The 21,425-nt window shown below is 46.8% G+C and overlaps 1 pseudogene; it reads right to left on the bottom strand.

Moving 5' to 3' along the window:
* Positions 1 to 13,310: 13,310 nt before the first annotated feature.
* On the bottom strand, positions 13,311 to 17,035 carry LOC138666775 (uncharacterized; annotated as a pseudogene).
* Positions 17,036 to 21,425: the final 4,390 nt, after the last annotated feature.

Raw genomic sequence — 21,425 nt, 5'->3', positions numbered from 1 at the left:
CATGGGGGGTGGATCGGAGCATGGGGGGTGGATCGGAGCGCGGGGGGGTGGATCGGAGCATAGGGGGTGGATCGGAGCACGGGGGGTGGATCGGAGTGCAGGGGGGTTGGATCGGAGCACAGGGGGGTGATTGGAGCATGGGGGAAGCGGACAAGACCGCGGGGGGAGCGGAACACAGGATGGAGCGGTGCATAGCACTGATCGGAGGACTGGGGGGGGCGATTGGTGGGGTTGGGTTGGGGGCACATCAGTTTTTCAAGCCATGGCCGATGATATTGCAGCATCGACCATGGCTGGATTGTAATATTTCACCAGTTTTAATAGGTGAAATATTACATATCGCTCTGATTGGCAGTTTCACTTTCAACAGCCAACCAGAGCGATCGTAGCCACGGGGGGGTGAAGCCACCCCCCCATGGCTAAACTACCACTCCGCCTGTCCCTGCAGATCGGGTGAAATGGGAGTTAACCCTTTCACCGGATCTGCAGGGACGCGATCTTTCCATGACGCCACATAGGCGTCATAGGTCGGATTGGCACCGACTTTCATGACGCCTACGTGGCGTCAAAGGTCGGGAAGGGGTTAATGCTGAGTAAGTCCTTAGCTTTCTTGTAGCAATCAATTTTGCACTTTTAGAGAAATCCAGTTGAAATTGTATGCTAATGAGCTGCAAGTGCAGCACTGTTGGAGAATGCACTTGCAGCTTTCTTGATCTCTCTGTCTACTCCCTGCCTCCTGTCTCTGGCGTTCGGGGCAGTGACCTGTATGCCAGGGACAGGAGGCAGGCAGTGGGCAAGGAATGGGGAAAGAAGCAGGAGAGCTGTAATTGCAGTGACCGCCCCTCTGCACTTAAAATAACAGAAAAACAGATTTCTACAAGAAAGGTAAGGATTTCCTCAGCAATAAAGTGCCTTTACTTACATGTCATTGGGTGTATAAAATCCTTAAGTCCATGAAAATGAAGACTCACTGTTAATCTACGCTCAGATTTCAATCAATAAAAGCCACTTTTCCATATAATCGTATATACAGCAAAGTGGAGAGTACTGGCTATGACTTAAGGGTCCTACATTTCATGCAATCACATTATATGGCAGCGCACTGAAAAAAAGGCATTTGGAAATCCTATAAAACACTTATTTTTTGCTTAAATATAGAAAGAGGTAAGATTGTAGTTTGTGTTTTCATAAGCGCAAGACGCACAAATGAAACATTTACATAGATGTATAATATTCACCATCTAAAAATTGCACAAATAGGTTTAAAAATGTATGCTAAAAACACTAAAATAGGAACAAGTTCAATCTAGCTTAAGATATTTGTGTTACTCCACTGTTACATATGTGGCACCCCTAGGGGTATTTGCCACAAAAATAGTTACTGACAGTAAGTACAAATACTAAAATAGCAAGACTGCACTACCACCTCCGGCCAGAAGGGGGAGCTCCAGAGACTCCCCTTGATCCATTCTGGTCTGAGAGAAGAAATGGCAGTTGGGCCAAGGAGCTGATGGTGAGAGGTCATACAGTTGAATCTCTAACAGCCCTGTGACTGTTACCAGGCCTAAATCACCGGCCTGAGGAGAAGAGGGATAGAGAAAAAGGACATTGTGAGAACCCGGTAGCATTAATCACTACCCAGAACAGGCGCAAAGACGGATACCGGATCCGTGGCTGTATTCATTATATATAATACAGCAACCGGAAAAACGTGAGGTGATATCAGCTTCACTAGGGTCGGATGCAGCAACAGACACAGAGTTCAGCGGTACTCCCAGAGGGGGTAAACCGATAAAAGGACTCGGGTTGCCCGTCGAACCAGGACCCGGAGGGGACAGATTGGGCCGGCAGCCAGTTCACATACAGCAGCAGGGCCACACAGAAATTGCGCACAATAAGAGGCGAAGACCCCGGCAGGGTCAAAGTAACTCAGAGTTCCCATACAGACTCCGGTGACAGGACTGGTTGTAAATCCTTTTATGTTAAAGTAAACTGGTTAAACGTTTCAGTGCCTCAGTCTTTCATTTGGACAATAGCCATCTATCCAGGATCAGGATCGTCACCGCTGGGAGAACCTGCTGCTGATCAAGTAAGTGCCTGTCCCCTCATGATACCCCTTACACTGTGCATTGCCTGAGGCCACAGCACCGGGTCAAGCCACCCGTGACATCCCCCTCAAGAGACAGACTCCATTGGTCCGGTGCTGGGTATCCCGGTCTCCTGGGCGTCACAATTGGCGTCACGAACAGGATCTAGCCAGCCCGTATACCGGGTATTGTGTGCCTTGATTGGAGCCCAAAACTGTGAAAACTGGGATGAAAAATCTTGAAAATTGACTTTATTAAAGAAAAATCCATTCCCCATTGAAAACTATTGAAAGTGACTTTTCCCCATTGGTTATAATGGAGTAAAGATGGCCGCCATCCCCTGAGGTAATCACTTCATAACCGTTAGGCACGAGACTGTTAATTGAGCTACGCCATCACCTGAGCCCCAGTCTAACTGAAAAACTTCAGAATCCGCCATTACAGAGCGCGGTGGGTGGGAGCAGCAGGGGGCGTGTCATTGTGGGCGGCACCAAGCTGAGCGCTCTGACATCAGAGCAAGGGGAAAATCGATCCTGCTGCACAGCAGAACGAATCTACACTATCCCGATGGAAGCGGAGGACCGGAAGGGTCCGGATTAACTAAGGGGGCACAGTATGTCGCAGCACGGAGACACCGCAGCACTCGGCAACGCTAATGCAGCTGAAAGACAGAGTGTCAATAGAGAGTCCGGCAGCGCAGCGGTGCAAGGAGTGGCGCCCATCATGCCGGTGCTGATGCCATATACCCCGGGTGGCCCATGGCTTCCAATGTATGAAGGTGAGCCTAATACCCTTGACGATTTCAGAGAAAAGATGCTGGCCCATTTTGACATGTTCCCTGTGGGTGAAGTTCAGCGTGTTAGTCTCCTGATGATGCAGTTAAGTGGCCATGCTAAGCGAGAAGTCACAGCATGGGCAGCTGATCTAAAAGGCACTGTTGAACGCATATTTGCTGGATTAAAAGCTACATTTGAAACCACGGCCAGCAGCAAAGCTAAAATACGATTCTTTAGTTGCAAACAAAAAGCTAATGAGGGCGTGAGAGACTTTGCCTTAAACCTGCAGGAAGCCCTTAAATCACTTACACTGGCTGAACCCATTTTTAACACCGTAGCGGATAAACTGCTAAGAGATCAATTTATTGAGGGACTCTACACCCCTTCTCACCGGGGGCATGTGAGCATGCTTGTTTTTAAGAACCCTGAATTGACATTTGCCCAATTAAAGGAGAGCGCTATACGTCTCCAGCTGGCAGAGGCACCTCGGGATCAGGATCCTGCGCAACCCATGGCAGAGGCACCTCAACAACAGGGAGTGCCAGTGACATCAGCTATGTCTGGGGCCATTGCTAAGCCCCTGGGGCCCAGTACTAATGAGGCTCTTCAACAAAAGCTTGACTCTTTAGCTGATGTTGTTGCTTCAATGGCTAAAACCATGCAGGAGATGAGAGGACACAAGATGGAGTTGGCAAACTGTAGAGAGGATGTTCCATGGATGAGACCCCGGAGATACCCGACAAGGAGAGGACGACCCCGCGACCGCTACCAACCGGATGGACAGCCCATTTGCCGCCGTTGCCAGCAGCCGGGCCACTTTGCACGAGATTGTGATTTAAACGGGAATCCCCTGGGAATGCGGGCCGCTTCGCAGGAATGAACTTTCAAGGCCCAACACCCTGGCACGACAGGTACATCGGAGGACGATCCATTATCCCTATCGTGCTGGACGGAATTCCCCTCAACGCTTTGCTGGACACAGGTTCCCAGATTTCATCTATACCGTATATCCTTTATAAGAGGTACTGGGCTGATGCAGATATTGATAAAGGGCCCTCTGATGTTGAACTAGATATATGGGCCAGTAATGGGAAGTTGGTACCGAAACTAGGATTCAGGGAGATGACCATAAAGATTGGTAAAGTAGAACTGAAGAAACAGGGTATAATTGTTGTTGATGTTGACCGGCGGAACTGTGAACCAACTGTATTGATAGGAATGAATGTGTTAGAGAACTGCTTTTCCGAAGTCATTTCTGTCTTACAGCAAATTGCTGAAACTGCCCAATCCTGCCAGCAGAGAGTTCTCCGGAGGGAAATAAAAGTATTGATGTTAAGGCAACAGGTAGAAGTTGCAGGTGGAGAAATCGGCAGTGTGAGGGTAAGTGATCCAACGTCTATTGTAATCCCACCAAAAACAGAAATGCTGGTATGGTGTAGAGCAGCCATTGGTACTAAGGGACGAGATTATCAAGCCTTAATAGAACCAGTGTACACCGACAGCAGGCCCACTATACTCACAGCACGAGGGATAGTCGAGGTACACCGGGGACGAGTGCCGGTACGACTTTTGAACTGTGGAGAGGAAGAGGTCACTTTGCCAAGGTATGCTACAATGGCAAAGCTATATACTGTTGACAACAATGCCATCACAACCATTGAGCCCTTAGAACCAACCTGTCAGGTGGAAGGCAATGGCTCAGATGGAGAAATGGAGGATTGGTGCCAACAGCTATACGTGGGCATAAATTCAACACCTACCCATCAAAAACAAGGGGTGTATAGGCTAGTGACGGAATATGAACAAGTCTTCAGTAAACACCCATTGGACTTCGGACGGATAGAAGGGGTAGAACACACAATCCCCACAGGTGACCATCCCCCAATAAAAGAAAGATATAGACCCATACCGCCCGCTCACTATCAATGTGCAAAAGATATGCTGAGGGAAATGAAACAGGCCGGGGTAATAAGAGACAGCTGTAGCCCCTGGGCGGCCCCTCTAGTGATTGTCAAAAAAAAGGACGGAACCATGAGAATGTGCGTAGACTACCGGAAGATTAATAACATCACCCATAAAGACGCCTACCCCTTGCCTAGGATAGAAGAGTCCTTAACTGCTTTGAAATCTGCTAATTATTTTTCCACCTTAGACTTAACAAGCGGGTATTGGCAAGTCCCTGTGGCTGAGAGAGATAAGGAAAAGACGGCATTCACCACACCAATGGGTCTATGTGAATTTAATCGCATGCCGTTCGGACTCTGCAACGCATCCGGTACCTTCCAGCGGCTGATGGAATGCTGCCTCGGACACAAGAACTTCGAGACCGTCCTCCTGTACCTAGATGATGTGATCGTCTACTCAAAGACTTACGAACAACACTTAATAGACCTGGCAGAAGTGTTCGAAGCCTTATCCAGGTATGGCATGAAAGTCAAGCCATCCAAATGTCACCTTCTCAAGCCAAAGGTACAGTACCTGGGACACATCGTGAGTTCGGAGGGAGTAGCACCAGATCCCGAGAAAATAAGCGCCATAAGGGATTGGCCAAGACCTACCAGCGCAAAAGAAGTGAGACAATTCCTGGGATTGGTGGGTTACTATCGCAGATTTATAAAAGGATTTACCAAGTTGGCAGCACCCTTGCAAGACACCTTGGTAGGGCAGACGAAGAAACCTTCAAACCGAAACCCTCCTTTTCAGTGGAACGACGAAAGGGAAGACTCCTTTGAACAACTAAAGAAGGCACTAACCGGAGAAGAGGTTCTGGCATACCCAGATTACCATAAACCTTTCATCCTCTACACCGATGCCAGTAATGTGGGACTAGGAGCGGTGCTGTCACAAAAGCAAGAAGGTCGGGAGAAAGTCATCGCCTTTGCAAGTAGAAAGCTCCGGCCTACTGAAAGAAATTCAGAAAATTACAGCTCCTTCAAATTGGAACTACTGGCAGTAGTTTGGGCTGTGACGGAGCGTTTCAAACACTATCTGGCCGCTGCAGAATTTATTGTCTATACTGACAACAATCCGTTGACCCACCTGGACACAGCCAAATTAGGTGCATTAGAACAGCGATGGATAGCCCGGTTATCTAATTACAACTTCATAATCAAGTATCGAGCAGGTCGCAAGAATGGAAATGCCGATGCCCTATCCCGGATGCCACACTTGAGAGATGTAGAAGAGGAAACGGGGGAGCTTGAAGAAATTGAACTACCAGCCTTCCATCGTCCCAAGGCAAAACATCATCAGTCAAGTACCTATCAGAAACAACAAGAGGTGAATTTTAATCCGTTAGCACACCATAGATGGGCTGACACCCAAGACAGCAATCCGGCTGTGAAGTTGGTGAAGGAACTGTTGACTGAGCAAAGTGCATATCCCTATGAGGATGCCCCAGAAGAGACGCATCAACTCTGGAAAGAGAGAGGCAAAATGTTCCTGTATCAAGGGAAGCTCTGTAGAAGATACACCAATCCGAAAACACATGAATTGGTTTGGCAGATTATTGTGCCTAAACAAGATGTGAAGATGGTCCTCGAAGCTTACCATAATGGTGCTGGTCACTTCGGTTGGAAAAAGTTAGAAGTACTTCTAAGAGAAAGATTTTATTGGGTCGGGATGAGAAAATCAATCGAACAGTGGTGCAGAAATTGTGGCCCGTGTAACCTCAGAAGAAACGATCAAAAGAACCAAAGAGCACCACTGCAGCCCATAATCACCAAACAACCACTTGAACTTGTAGCCATGGACCACGTGAAGTTGACACCAAGCCGGTCCGGCTATGTCTATGCCTTGACCATCGTGGACCATTATTCACGTTTCTTGGTAGTAGTACCCGTAAAAGATCTGACAGCAAAAACAGCAGCCAAAGCATTCCAAACGTACTTTTGTAGACCCCATGGATATCCGGAACAGGTTCTCACCGACCAAGGTACAGCCTTTGAATCAGAGATCTTCAGAGAATTCTGTAATATGTATGGTTGCAAAAAGATCCGGACGACGGCCTATCATCCACAAACAAACGGCTTATGCGAGAAGATGAACCATATTGTAATAGACCTACTAAAGACTTTACCTGAGACAGAAAGGAATCAATGGCCAGAGAAATTGCCTGACTTGGTGGATCTGTATAATCATGTCCCGGTGAGCTCCACCAACTGCACCCCAGCTTACCTTATGCGTGCAAGACCCGGCCAATTACCAATCGATCTAGAAATGGGAATTCTGAAACCAGACGCAGAAGTTCAAGACTCCAATTGGGATATCATACGGCAAAAGCAGTATCGCCAAGTGCAAGAGAGTGTGGAAAGAAGCCTTCAGCAAACTAGAGAAAGACAAGAGCGAACTTTCAACCAGAATGCTCTAGCGACCCCATTAAGACCGGGTGACCAAGTGCTCAAGAGAAATCGTCGAACCAATAAACTGGACAATCAGTGGGAAGCCGTACCCTACACAGTTTTACCAACAAGAGTGGATAATCCTAAAATGTGTCTCATTAGCAAAAACGGAGGCTTAACATCTGTACTAGTGTCACGAGACAATCTTAAATTATGTCCGGAAGCATTGAAAGAGCCAGACGTTGTCCAGCCAGAACCAGAAGTTATTCAACCCATACAGGTTCAACCAGTAAAGGAAAAAGAAGAGGAAGTGTATCACACCTGTATAGGAGACTTTCCCAAAACCCTACTAACATACCATGGTGCAGTAGTGGTTCCCATGGTGGCCTTTTACCCAACACCGAACCCAATACCAGAAGTCCCAAGACAGGAAGAGGCTGACCCCGTACTACAGGAGGTTCCAGGCCAGGAAGAACAGATTCCTGGTCAGAGTAATCCCATTCACGGTGGACTTGCCAACTCCATAGTCGTGGAATTATCTTTAGCAGAGCGGGCAGATACTACATCCGCAGTAGACAGTAGTACACCACATGAAGAGACACCGCTATTACGTAGATCACAGCGTAGTACCCAGGGTCAATTACCGGCCAGGTATGCAGATTACCAACTATAAAGCTCATAATGTGAATTGTATATATGTTATGCCGTATATAGTTAAACAGAAAATGTAGTATAGTCATTGCTATCAGTCTGCAACGTTTAAGCCCAGTGCCTACAGAGACTTGTCTGTATGAACTTAGTGCATATTCTTGAACTTTTTATCAGCCCGGAGGCACTAAATCAAAGCTCCGGAAAGACTGCTTTTTGAACTTTGCTTTTTGCTCTTTTTGAACTTTCTTTAGACTTTATATTGATAACTCCGTTGGAAAAATGGAACTAAATTCCTGGACACTAAGTACAGTGCCGTTCCTAATACCTTCAAGGATAGAACTGTATTAATGGACGCTATTTGAAGTGACTTTTTACAGAACTCTATTTTTGTTTCCTTGAGTGGTTTTTGTAACTTTTAATTTTTAAGACTCTGTACATATTAATTGTTATTTCAAAATGTTATTGTCCCACAGTCCCGGAGTACTGTTCTTAACTAAGGGGGAATGTGGCATCCCTAGGGGTATTTGCCACAAAAATAGTTACTGACAGTAAGTACAAATACTAAAATAGCAAGACTGCACTACCACCTCCGGCCAGAAGGGGGAGCTCCAGAGACTCCCCTTGATCCATTCTGGTCTGAGAGAAGAAATGGCAGTTGGGCCAAGGAGCTAATGGTGAGAGGTCATACAGTTGAATCTCTAACAGCCCTGTGACTGTTACCAGGCCTAAATCACCGGCCTGAGGAGAAGAGGGATAGAGAAAAAGGACATTGTGAGAACCGGGTAGCATTAATCACTACCCAGAACAGGCGCAAAGACGGATACCGGATCCGTGGCTGTATTCATTATATATAATACAGCAACCGGAAAAACGTGAGGTGATATCAGCTTCACTAGGGTCGGATGCAGCAACAGACACAGAGTTCAGCGGTACTCCCAGAGGGGGTAAACCGATAAAAGGACTCGGGTTGCCCGTCGAACCAGGACCCGGAGGGGACAGATTGGGCCGGCAGCCAGTTCACATACAGCAGCAGGGCCACACAGAAATTGCGCACAATAAGAGGCGAAGACCCCGGCAGGGTCAAAGTAACTCAGAGTTCCCATACAGACTCCGGTGACAGGACTGGTTGTAAATCCTTTTATGCTAAAGTAAACTGGTTAAACGTTTCAGTGCCTCAGTCTTTCATTTGGACAATAGCCATCTATCCAGGATCAGGATCGTCACCGCTGGGAGAACCTGCTGCTGATCAAGTAAGTGCCTGTCCCCTCATGATACCCCTTACACTGTGCATTGCCTGAGGCCACAGCACCGGGTCAAGCCACCCGTGACATCCCCCTCAAGAGACAGACTCCATTGGTCCGGTGCTGGGTATCCCGGTCTCCTGGGCGTCACACATAATATATAAAATAATAAACGGGGGAAGGGTGAAAAGTAGAGCAGTACATTGCAGAGAGCCATCAGGGTAAAAAAAAACTTGGAAAAACTGAGGTTTGTATTATTGCACCTTCTAGTGGTTATACTATTAAAGTAATCAAACACAAAAAATCCAACTTTTAAGACCATGTTCACAGGGTCATTATTTTACCTCAATGTTTGTAAGCCAAAACCAGGGGTTGGTGATAAATGCAAAAATGGTGCACGTGTTTCTATTATACATTTCCTTTGGTTTTGGCTTATAAATGTAAAATACTGACTGTGTGCACGTGGCCTAAGTAAATTGCACACAGCATTGTTGGGCATTAAATTTACAAAATAAAAACACAAATTTAAAAAAAATATTTTTTAATCCTATAAGAACCAAAGACAGACATCTCTGAAGCAAATAGAAAATATTTTTAAATAATACTGTTTTTTTCTATTCCTCATGGGATAATAGATTTGGTGTCAATTGAGAATCACACTGGAATACAAAAATCAAGAAAAAAAATCTGTAGTACATACTGAATACTTTAAGATCATAGTACCACAAATAATATTCACAGTATCAAACACCTTGAAAACAAATAAAATTCAAAGTAAACAATGTATAGAAAGAACTCAATTAATGAGAATGAGTCACCCCTCCTACCCATCAAACACTTAATAAGGCCGGTTTCACACGTCAGTGGCTCCGGTACATGAGGTGACAGTTTCCTCACGTACCGGAGACACTGGCTCACGTAGACAATATTGAAATCAACGTGTCTCTGCACATGTCAGCGTGTTTTCACAGACCGTGTGTCCGTGTGCAAAATACGGAGACATGTCAGTGTTCGTGGGAGCGCACGGATTACATGGACCCATTAAAGTCAATGGGTCCGTGTAAAACACGTACCGCACACGGACGCTGTCCGTGTGCAGTCCATGTGCCGTGCAGGAGACAGCGCTACAGTAAGCGCTGTCCCCCCAACGTGGTGCTGAAGCTGCCAGTCATATCTTCTCTCCAGCAGCGTTCGCTGCAGAGAAAGATATGAAAAATCCTTTTTTTTGTGTGTGTTTAAAATAACCCACCTATGGGTGGAGCCGCCTATTCATGACTGTAATGGGCGGCACCACATGACCGCTCATACAGGAGAAGCTGCAGCGCGGAAAGGACGCTGCGAGGGAGCAGGGTGAGTATTTTATTAACAGCGGGCAGGCGCACAGGAGGTGGGAGGGGGTGGGGACAGGGATCTTTATTTTAAACACGAAAAAAAAAGGATTTTTCATATCTTCTCTCCAGCGAACGCTGCTTTGGAGAAGATATGAATGGCGGCTTCAGCACCAGATGCAGGGGACAGCGCTTATCTCTAGCGGTCTCCTGCACGCTCCGTGTGGTACCCAGTCGGCACACGGGCGGCACACGTGTGCCGCACGGATGGCCTACGTGAGCTCACGGACACGGATAACTCCGGTACCGATGTTTCCGGTACCGGAATTACCTGGACGTGTGGGACAGGCCTAACCAAACGGCAATGTATAATAAAGAGGCCGAGCATGTCAGAGAAGGTGTCACGCCCGCACATACTTACCCGGCTTCTCCCATCCCTCGGCGCGCTCACGATCCTGTCCCGCGCCGCTCTGCCTCCTCCTTCGCCGGCTCTCGGCGTCTTGTCTCTTCGCGCATGCGCGGTCGCGTCTCCCCCGTCGCTGAGCCTTCTGGGAGGTCGCGACCCGGTGGCTCCGCCCCAACATGGCGGCGCCCATCGGGTATTTCTTCCCGGCAGCTTCCTAGGTAAGACGCCTTTGCTTTGTATGTGCACTGTCTGCCGTCAGTGTCCCTATGCCCTAGGCTCCTCTGTACCAGTGTCTTTTCTCAGCCCAGTCCTTGCTTTGTCTCTGTATCCTGCCAGTCCGTGTTCCTGTTGTATCCTGCCAGTCCGTGTTCCTGCTGTATCCTGCCAGTCCGTGTTCCTGCTGTATCCTCCCAGTCCGTGTTCCTGCTGTATTCTGCCAGTCCGTGTTCCTGCTGTATCCTGCCTGTCCGTGTTCCTGCTGTATTCTGCCAGTCCGTGTTCCTGCTGTATCCTGCCAGTCCGTGTTCCTGCTGTGTCCTGCCAGCCCGTGTTCCTGCTGTATCCTGCCTGTCCGTGTTCCTGCTGTATCCCGCCAGTCCGTGTTCCTGTTGTATCCTGCCGGTCCGTGTTCCTGCTGAGTCCTGCCGTTCCGTGTTCCAGACATTCTTTCAGTTAAGTCTTGTTTTCCTATTATTCCCTGCTATCCTTATAGCCTGTGGTTTCCTTCTTTATTTTGGGTCGTCCCTTTGGCTCTAGCTGTTGTGTCTCCATTCCCCCGAGGTCCTGCTCCTAACACTCCCTGTATAGGGGGTGATTCCATCTGGTCCGCTCGACCCCGGGGGCTCTAGAGTCACGACCCAGAGGGTCCACTCTCGGATTTCTGTCCGAATACTTACAGAAGGCTGGGTTATAGCCATGTGCAAGTGACCTTCTCCTAGCGTCAGCCATAATTGTTACATTAATGCAGTGCTCCCCAACTCCAGTCCTCAAGGCCCACCAACAGATCATGTTTTCAGGATTTCCTTTGTATTGCACAGGTGATGCAATTATCACCTGGGCAAGACTAAGGAGATCCTCAAAACATGACCTGTTGGTGGGCCTTGAGGACTGGAGTTGGGGACCCCTGCATTAATGGATGAGCCATGATCAATAAAGTGCAGAGGGGGGTAGCAGCATATTTGTAGAACACTATGCTGTAAGGGATCAAATAACATGCCCACCCAATCTGCAGTGTTCCAAGGTGCCTATGCTCCATTATATGTCCCAGCTGCAGAAAAAGCAGCTGAGGGTTCAATATGTAATGTAAAACGTAAGTACTTAAAGTCCATAAAAAAGAGAAAAAAAATTTGATCAGATTATGACCTGCCATTTCACTTCTTTGCAAATAGCCCCCTCAAAAAGAATGAGGGTTTGTGCATTCTTTGCAGATAGTAAAGAGTCAGTTCCATCCTGGCTTGATCTGTCCTTCAGGTAATCAAAATTCTTATAAAAGTGGCAAAGTGAAAAAAAAAAAAAACAACTCAAGGATGCAAAGGAATTACACTTGGAATCCATTGTCATCAGCCCTGGAAGGTGAATCCGGATGCTGGCCGCCAGAATGTCTCTCAGCATCACGCTTGGCTTTTTCAGCTCTCAGTAAGAAATGTAATTGTGGCACCCCTAGGGGTATTTGCCACAAAAATAGTTACTGACAGTAAATACAAATACTAAAATAGCAAGACTGCACTACCACCTCCGGCCAGAAGGGGGAGCTCCAGAGACTCCCCTTTATCCATTCTGGTCTGAGAGAAGAAATGGCAGTTGGGCCAAGGAGCTGAAAGTGAGAGGTCATACAGCTGAATTTCTAACAGCCCTATGACGGTTTCCAGGCCCAAATCACCGGCCTGAGGAGAAGAGGGACAGAGAAAAAGGACATTGTGAGAACCGGGTAGCATTAATCACTACCCAGAACAGGCGCAAAGACGGATACCGGATCCGCGGCTGTATTCATTATATATAATACAGCAACCGGAAAAACGTGAGGTGATATCAGCTTCACTAGGGCCGGACGCAGCAACAGACACAGAGTTCAGCGGTACTCCCGGAGGGGGTAAGCCGATAAAAGGACTCGGGTTGCCCGTCGAACCAGGACCCGGAGGGGACAGATTGGGCCGGCAGCCAGTTCACATACAGCAGCAGGGGCACACAGAAATTGCGCACAAAAAGAGGCGAAGACCCCGGCAGGGTCAAAGTAACTCAGAGTTCCCATACAGACTCCGGTGACAGGACTGGTTGTAAATCCTTTTATATTAAAGTAAACTGGTTAAACGTTTCAGTGCCTCAGTCTTTCATTTGGACAATAGCCATCTATCCAGGATCGGGATCATCGCCGCTGGGAGAACCTGCTGCTGATCAAGTAAGTGCCTGTCCCCTCACAATACCCCTTACACTGTGCATTGCCTGAGGCCACAGCACCGGGTCAAGCCACCCGTGACATCCCCCTCAAGAGACAGACCCCATTGGTCCGGTGCTGGGTATCCCGGTCTCTTGGGCGTCACATAATTCCTTGGTGGCTACCATCGCCAGGATATGCAACGGGCTGATATTTTTTCATTCCTCAAAGTCTGAAGGAGAAAGTGTTACATCATCAACTGTTGAATTGCAACGTTTCTTGTTGGGCTGTGAAGATGTGGGCAGTTCCTGATATGTCCATTCAGTTTTCACGCCTTGGAGCACATCCTGCACAGCGACATCAGGACTCACAGTAGTTAAAGCATGAAAAGTTTGTCTAACAGGGTAGATAAGAGGTAGAGGTACTAAGTTAGTGGGGACAACCAGTATGCCAGGTATGGTATGGTGCTCCATCTGTGTCATCGACGATAAGGCAATTGGTCTTTGCTGGATTGGAGGAGACTCGGGGTTCTTGTTTCCCTTCAGAGAGATCATGCACTAGTTAGGGTCTTTACCATCCTTACGCAGCATGTCCGGCAAGGTCCGTCTCCGAGCATTTATAAACCAGTTGCTAATCTACACATGAAAAGAGAAAATAATCAGCTAAACCTTTACATGATCAAACAATTATAGTATTGCAGGGGGTGTATGAGATATAGAAAGCACTGCTAAGACTTTGCATGGTATTGTAGAGCTGCCCCAAGTAAGGGAATAAGGCCTCGCTGCCATACCACAAAGTCAAGAGAGGCACTATTTAAGGGGGCAAATCATTTTTCTTTCAATTTTTTTTTTTTTGCAACAAGTACAAAAGCATTGACGGTTCCAGAAAACCAATTTTGATACCCCCCCCCACCAGCATTATTGTGTCATTATTATTCAACTACCCTAAAATACTGGCTTCAAAGGAGAACCCACTAGGTACTCGTATACAAGAAATTTTTGGGGGTCGTATCTTTCTCCGTGTCTGAGGGATAAGCATTGTGTCTGTGCTCATACAACCAGTCGTGTAGGACTTTCACAGCCTCTTTCGGCAGATTGCCTCTGCGCTTCCTCTTTGACACGGGAACTTCCAGCTCCACGCTGTCATGCTCACTGTCAGACGGGAAAGATTCCATTATCTTGGCCATAATTGGTCCTGTGGTGAGAAACATTGGGTCAAACAATGTTAGCGATATACACATCATGAAAAATGTATGGTTTATATAGTGTAGAAATGGCCGTCATGAACAATCTACCGGGATTGAAAGACATCACTGCACTACAGGAGTCCGGTTACTTCCTGAAAATGGCCTTTTCCAGAGAGTGATGAGGGGCTTCATTTACACATAAAGGTCATCCTACTTAAGGTACCGTCACACTCAGCGACGCTGCAGTGATATAGACAACGATCCGACCTAAACTAGATCGCTGGAGCGTCGCTGTTTAGGTCACTGTAGAGACGTCAAACACAGCAACTCCAGAACGATGCAGGAGCGATCCAGTGACGTAACGGCGACTCACTTCTCGTTCTCGCTGGTTGTTAGCTCCATGTAAAACAGCCGGAGTGTACCGTTCCGACACACATCTAGGGACATTGCAGCGTAGCCAGATAGGCGTGTTTATCCACAGGGAAACACCCAGGATGTGACATCCCGGAATATAAACCGTGACTCTACAGTGATTCAGTCTTTCCATATTTTTTGAGAGCTGCGTCTTCACGTTCTGCCTTTCCAGCACCCTGTCCGGAACGACCCTCCGCCAGCTACGATCCTCTTCTCCCGGGAGCGTCCTGTCCGGAACGCCATACTCAGTATACTGCAGGCGTCTTCATCGGTTCTTTTCTTGCTCATCAATGATATGAAATATCTTTGAGTTGTTGTTTGTTTCTTCTGTGTATAGTTATGCCTATGCAGCAATGCTTATCTATGTACTAGGTAAAATGATGTATAAAACATCTCTGGCAGCCATCTTGTGCATCTGGCAAGCGGACGCACAAGATGGAGGCACTTTAGGATGCGGTTAGCAAACTCTTTTGCGCTGGCTGCCATTTTGTGCGCACACTATATGGAAAGGTAAACCAACTCTTTTGTGTCTGCCTTGGCTTGCCTGGCCCTGGCCTGCTCCGCTAGTTAATTAAATCAGCACACGACATAACGGTAATATAAAACATTTATTTTTAACAACTATAAAATAAAATGAACAAATTCAAAACCTCCCACGGCGGTGGGCCAAAAGATGTCGCAGCGTATGTCCCTGCTGCTTTATCTGCTGCGACAGCTCTGTCGCGGCCTCCAGCAGGCGCGCTGCAGTCTTCTCCAGGCGCTGATGTTGATAGTAGATGTCCATCTCGCTGTACTGGTGTGTGGACGTAGAAGGTCCTTGCGCAAAGTCACCAAAAGAAGGGGGTGGAGGTGGTGTCCGGAACTGCAAATGATGTGGGGCCGGTCTGCGGACAGGAGTGCTGTGCATGGGCTCTTGCTGGTATCCCCAATAAAACTGGCCACTGGGCTGACGGTCACTGCTGGTCAACGTTGTTGTCTCAGTCAGCTTGCCTGCGGCTGCCGCGTTCAAAACCTCGAACATGACTCTCTCCGCATGCATTCGCTGGGTAATGTCCAATCTATTTAAGCGTTCTGCAATGAAGGATGGGAATCCGGTGAGCTGGGTTGTGGCATGCTGGGTCATTATGTTGCTGGCCAGTGCCAGGAGATCCACAGGTGTGCCCGCAGTCGCCTTTCTTTTGCGAGATGGGCGCTGTGGACGTGTCTGCTCCTCGACACACGGGCTTATGGAGGACTGAGGGGTCTCGTCATCGTTGCCATCCGGTGTTTGGAGCTGTTCAGGAGGCACCTGCGAGTACAGGAAAAAAAAAATTAATAACATACAAACACATCAGCCCTAGAGAGCCCCCACCTGTCCAACACCTCTATGCACGTCCGTGGGAAGCTATAAGGAACAGTTATCTAGGTAGCAAACCACAGGGGTTACAGCGCTAGGCTGAACTACTTTTGCCGGCTATACTGTACGAATGTGCGGAAGACACAAAATTTAAATTTATTTCCGACTTTTGAAATAAGACAGCATTTAAAAGTAGGGAAGGACTGTTTGGACATACTTATCTGAACAGGAAGTGGCAACTGTTATCTTGTGGATTAAACATGAAAAACGTGAATTATTATTATTGGAAACCATGCAGTATCATAAACATACAAGACACAAGATACAAGCAGGGAAGCTAGGGGGTACTTACATGCTCGTCAGGAGACTCGGGCAGGATCTCTTCAGCAGATGGCGCACAAAGGCTTGTCACGGTCTGGGACGGGCGAGGGATTTCCTGGTCCCGAGTGAACGCCAGCAGGTCATAGTACCACAACTTGGGCACATAGACGTCATCGGTTCCGGCCCCAGAATTCACGGACTTTTCCACCTTGTTCACTTCTTTTTTGTAGACTGTGCGGAGAGCCTGGATCTTCTTCCGCACAATGTTTTCATCCACCGCCTCAGTGGGATGATGCTGCTTGTAGAGGGCCACCAATTTCTTGTACGCAGCTTTCTTCTTGTAGCGGTTGCTGTAATCTGCAGACTTGATCTTCCACAAGCAGGGCAGGGAGCGGTATATGTCGATGAGTGCCCGAACAAACTCCTGGTCATTGGCAGACATCTGAAAGAAAGAAATAGTTAAGTTACAGCAAGCAAGAAAGCGAACGCTCAAAATGGCTGCCAGCCAGCGCAAAAGCTTATTTGTTTACCTTTCCATAAAGCGAACGCTCAAAACGGCTCGTGAAGGGAAGAGTCATGTTAAACAATGTAAAAGGCTTATGAAGTTGTGTGTAATGCCAGAAGGGGAGAGGTTACGGCCCCTGGAGTGGAAGATTGTCATGAAAAAAAAAGGTATCCTAGAAGATAATGGATTGTTGTCTACTGCTAGGGCATGAGAAGAAGTCTCCAAAAGTCTATGTAGAGAAAAATTGGGTAGAAGAGAAAAGGAATAAAAAGAAAAGAGTTTTGAGTTGTGTATTACAAAAATATATACTGTGAGGGGCCACCACCGTATAATGGTGGCCCAGAGCCATGTGCTTAATCTGATGGCAGCCATTTTGTGGATGGGCCGTGTGCTTTTTCCTATTGTTAGCATCCATTTTGTGGATGGGCCGTGTGCTTTTTCCTATTGTTAGCAGCCATTTTGTGGATGACAAATCTGTTAATGCTGGCAGCCGCCATTTTGTGGATGGCAAATGTAATTCTGATAGCAGCCTTTTTGTGGATGGCAAATGTGCGATTTCTAGTGGCAGCCATTTTGTGGATGGTAAATTTGTTAATGCTGGCAGCAGCCATTTTGTGGATGGCTAATGTGTTCATGCTGGCAGCAGCCATTTTGTGGATGGCAAATGTAATTTTGTCGGTGGCCATTTTGTTGGTGAACATCTTAAGGCTACACACCCCATCACCAAATCCTTGTTACCCAGTAATGACCACTAATGGCCAATACTATAGCGCAAAAGCGTATTTCTTTACAAACTTGCAAGCTCAAACAGATCTCTGCAGAGATGTAGTATATGATAATGTGTGCAAAATGTAAAGCGCTGCGAAATATGTTAGCGCTATATAAAAATAAAGATTATTATTATTATACATCACTCCAAAATACACATAAATTAGCATTGCTGCATGGCAGATGAAACAAACAGCACAAAGATATTACTAACTGTTGATAAGCTGAAAGAGAGGACGAAGACATCGGGAGTATGCAGAGTTCTGGAGTTCCAAACAGGACCCTCACGTGAGGCTCGTAAATGGCGGAGGACGCACAAGTGATTGCAAAGGAGTAGAGTCGCGGTTTATATTTCGGAACACAGCTACAGATGATCCCGCTGTGGCCTATCAGTGTTCACAGGGAGACAGCGTCACAGCGACTCATTTCCGCCCAGCTAACAACCATTGTTCCTGCTGCAAGTTCCCTCCCAGGCCGTCGCGGCTGAGGGCGTCTCCTTTTGTAATGTAACACGCCTACCTGGCTAGAAGGAGACGCTGCGACGCCCCCTATGCTCATTGCTGGGTCGTTGCTTTGATGTCAAACATGACAATACACGCCGACCTGGCGACGAAACAAAGTTCTGGACTTCTAGCTCCGACCAGTGATGGCACAGCGGGATCCAGATCGCTGCTGCGTGTCAAACACAACGAGATCGCTATCGAGGATGCTGCAACGTCACGGATTGTTGTCGTTCTCTTTGCAAAGTCAGAGTGTGACGGTACCTTTAGCCTCAGACAGAATTACCAGTAATCAGTTAGAACAGATCCAGCAGCAATCCATTGACAAACAAGTTGTCCAGACTAAAAAAACAAAAAAATTATTTCAACTGGATACATTTTTTTAACATTGAAAGCTAAATAGCCATCCGTTTGAAACTGATCCAGTAAGGAAAAACTGGATAGCTAGTTAACAGATCTGTTTTCCATAGACTTCAATGTTAAAAGACCAGATCCAGTTGAAATCAATTTTATTTAGCACAACTTTCTGACAATGGATTGCTGCTGGATCCGTTCTAATGAATGATTACTGTACATGTGAACAGAGGCTAATGTTCACATTTCCAGCAACAATTTGTTAACAAAACTTATGCATACAGCATCGAGCTAAAGAAAATAATTATTTCAACTGGAACCAGTCCAGATCTTTGTTCAGCCGATCGCTCAGCTCTGGACCTATCACACACAAGAAGCACTTGCCACCATGCTGATCTCCCCACTATTTGTGGAGGAGCAGATCACAATCTATTGTTCCCCATCAGAGTGGCTGCACAAGAATTACTGACAACATGACAATAGCCTAACAAGAAAGTGAATCAGAAAAGTCACAGCATCTATAATCCCGAATCTTCCAGAAACATTGCCACACGTGTTTATTCCACCAGCCTCTCACTTGCATGGACAACTGCCCTTTGCTTTGACATCACAGCACTTGTACAAGCTCACTGACAGTGTAAGGAAGAAGTATACTTACGAGATGGGAAGTAGCAGATTCTCAGGTCTCACTGGGTTCTTGGATCCTTGATCCTGGAAGTCCTTAGTCCTGGTTTTCTCTAGTTATGGAGGTCCTTAGTCCTAGGCTCAGGTGAGATCTGTCACAGATTGTGATAGTTCTGAAATCTCAGGACCTTAGGTGACAGCTTTATACCCTGACTCTCCAGGTTATGGGCGGGGTAGTGTTTGAATCCCGTGCTGTGATTGGCTGGCACTCTGGGGGGCTCATGGTGTCAACTTCTTGTCACTTGCTATCCTGGAATTCTTTATCCTGGAATTCTTTATCTATTCCTATGCAATTAACTTTTGTTTCAAATGTTTTGAATACACTTGGTCCCCCGCTGGGCCGCCTGTGTTAAGCCCCTGTCACACATAGCGAGATCGCTAGTGAGATCGCTGCTGAGTCACAAGTTTTGTGACGCAACAGCGACCTCAGTAGCGATCTCGCTATGTGTGACACGTAGCAGCGACCAGGCCCCTGCTGTGAGATCGCTGGTCGTGTTGGAATGGCCTGGACCTTTTTTTGATCGTTGAGATCCTGCTGGGTAGCACACATCGCTGTGTTTGACACCTTACCAACGACCTCGTTGACAGGACGTCCCTCATTGAGGTCTGAATCGTCATGAAATAGCTGCCATGTGACATCGTTGTACAGGTCGCTACAGGTCGCCGCATTGCTGCTGCGTCGTTGGGGAGATTTCACTGTTTGACATGTCACCAGCGACCACATAGCGACGCAGCAACGATCCCTGACAGGTCGTATCGTTGTCGGGATCGCTTTAGCGTCGGTAAGTGTGACGGGGCCTTTAGGCTACGTTCACATTTGCGTTGTGCGCCGCTGCATCGGCGACTCAACGCACAACGCAAATAAAAACGCAACAAAACGCACGCAAAAACGCTGCGTTTTGCGACGCATGCATCGTTTTTTGCCGAAATTTTGACGCAAGAAAAATGCAACTTGTTGCGTTTTCTTGGCCCGACGCTTGCGGCAAAAAAACACATGCGTCGCACAACGCAGCACAAAAAGACGCATGCGTCCCCCATGTTACATATAGGGGCGCATGACGCATGCGTCGCCGCTGCGTCGCCCGACGCAAACCCGACGCAAACACGCATAACGCTAATGTGAACGTAGCCTTATCATGTAGACATGGTAGTAGTGCTCTGGTGGTGTGGGGAGTGTGAAAAACAGGAATTCCCCCACTCCTGCATCCTCTCCTTACATGCTTGAGTGACATTTGTCCTGTGTTTGCACCCAAGAGCCAGGTATGCCTTAATATGTAGAGAAGTGATGATATCCAGTCAGTTTTCTGTCATAGATATAGTTCTGGAGCAAATATGGGATTTTTCAGGATATAGATACATTCACTGACACATAATTCTCCAAAATTCACCTCACAACTCGTCATCTCCACTTTGCGTTTCACATGAGGAGATTTTTTACATTTTTTTCTCAACGTTTTTTTTCCTCAAAATTTGAAAAATTATTGAAGGGTGGAAAAGTGCATGACTTTTTTTTTTAAATAAGTTTTTACTTCAAAATCTATCGCAATTTCTTCTAAACCTCTTTAGAAAAAAAATGTCTCTAAAAATATTGTTTCTTGAAGCAACTTGCATTAAAAAAAAATCAGTGTGAACATAGTTTGAGAAATAGAAGTATGTCCTAGAGTAGGTATAAAAAATCATCCAGAAAAGTGAGACGATTTTTTTTTCACTTATCCATATACAATCCGTTTTTTTACCGCAGCGTCTATTAACCATTTACAGTTTCCTAAGGTACAGAATTGCAATATATCCCTAAATATCGGATGTTGCACTGTGGCTCTGATTTGTGCCCCTATAGACCTGAACGGGTGAGTCTCATCCCATTTTTAGAATAAACTTGCGCATGCTGCCATTTTTTTCACATTCAGAAAATAATCGCTTCTCTGCAGCGCCCTATAGAATAACATTGGTCCGAGTGCTATCCATTTTGTACTGGTGCTGTCCATTTTGTACCTGTGCTGTTCATTTTGTACTTGGACTGAAAATACGGTTGTGTGAACAAGTCCTTGTAGGAATAAAATAATAAATGGATATTTCTCCATCTATACAAACATTTACTGGTGCTAAGGACTAATGATTTTTACATAGTTACATAGTTATTAAGGTTGAAGGAAGACT

Source organism: Ranitomeya imitator, chromosome 2 (assembly GCF_032444005.1).
Source record: "Ranitomeya imitator isolate aRanImi1 chromosome 2, aRanImi1.pri, whole genome shotgun sequence".
Taxonomy (NCBI): domain Eukaryota; kingdom Metazoa; phylum Chordata; class Amphibia; order Anura; family Dendrobatidae; genus Ranitomeya; species Ranitomeya imitator.
Note: the sequence above shows the minus strand (reverse complement) of the source record. Positions and strands in the feature narration are given on the sequence as shown.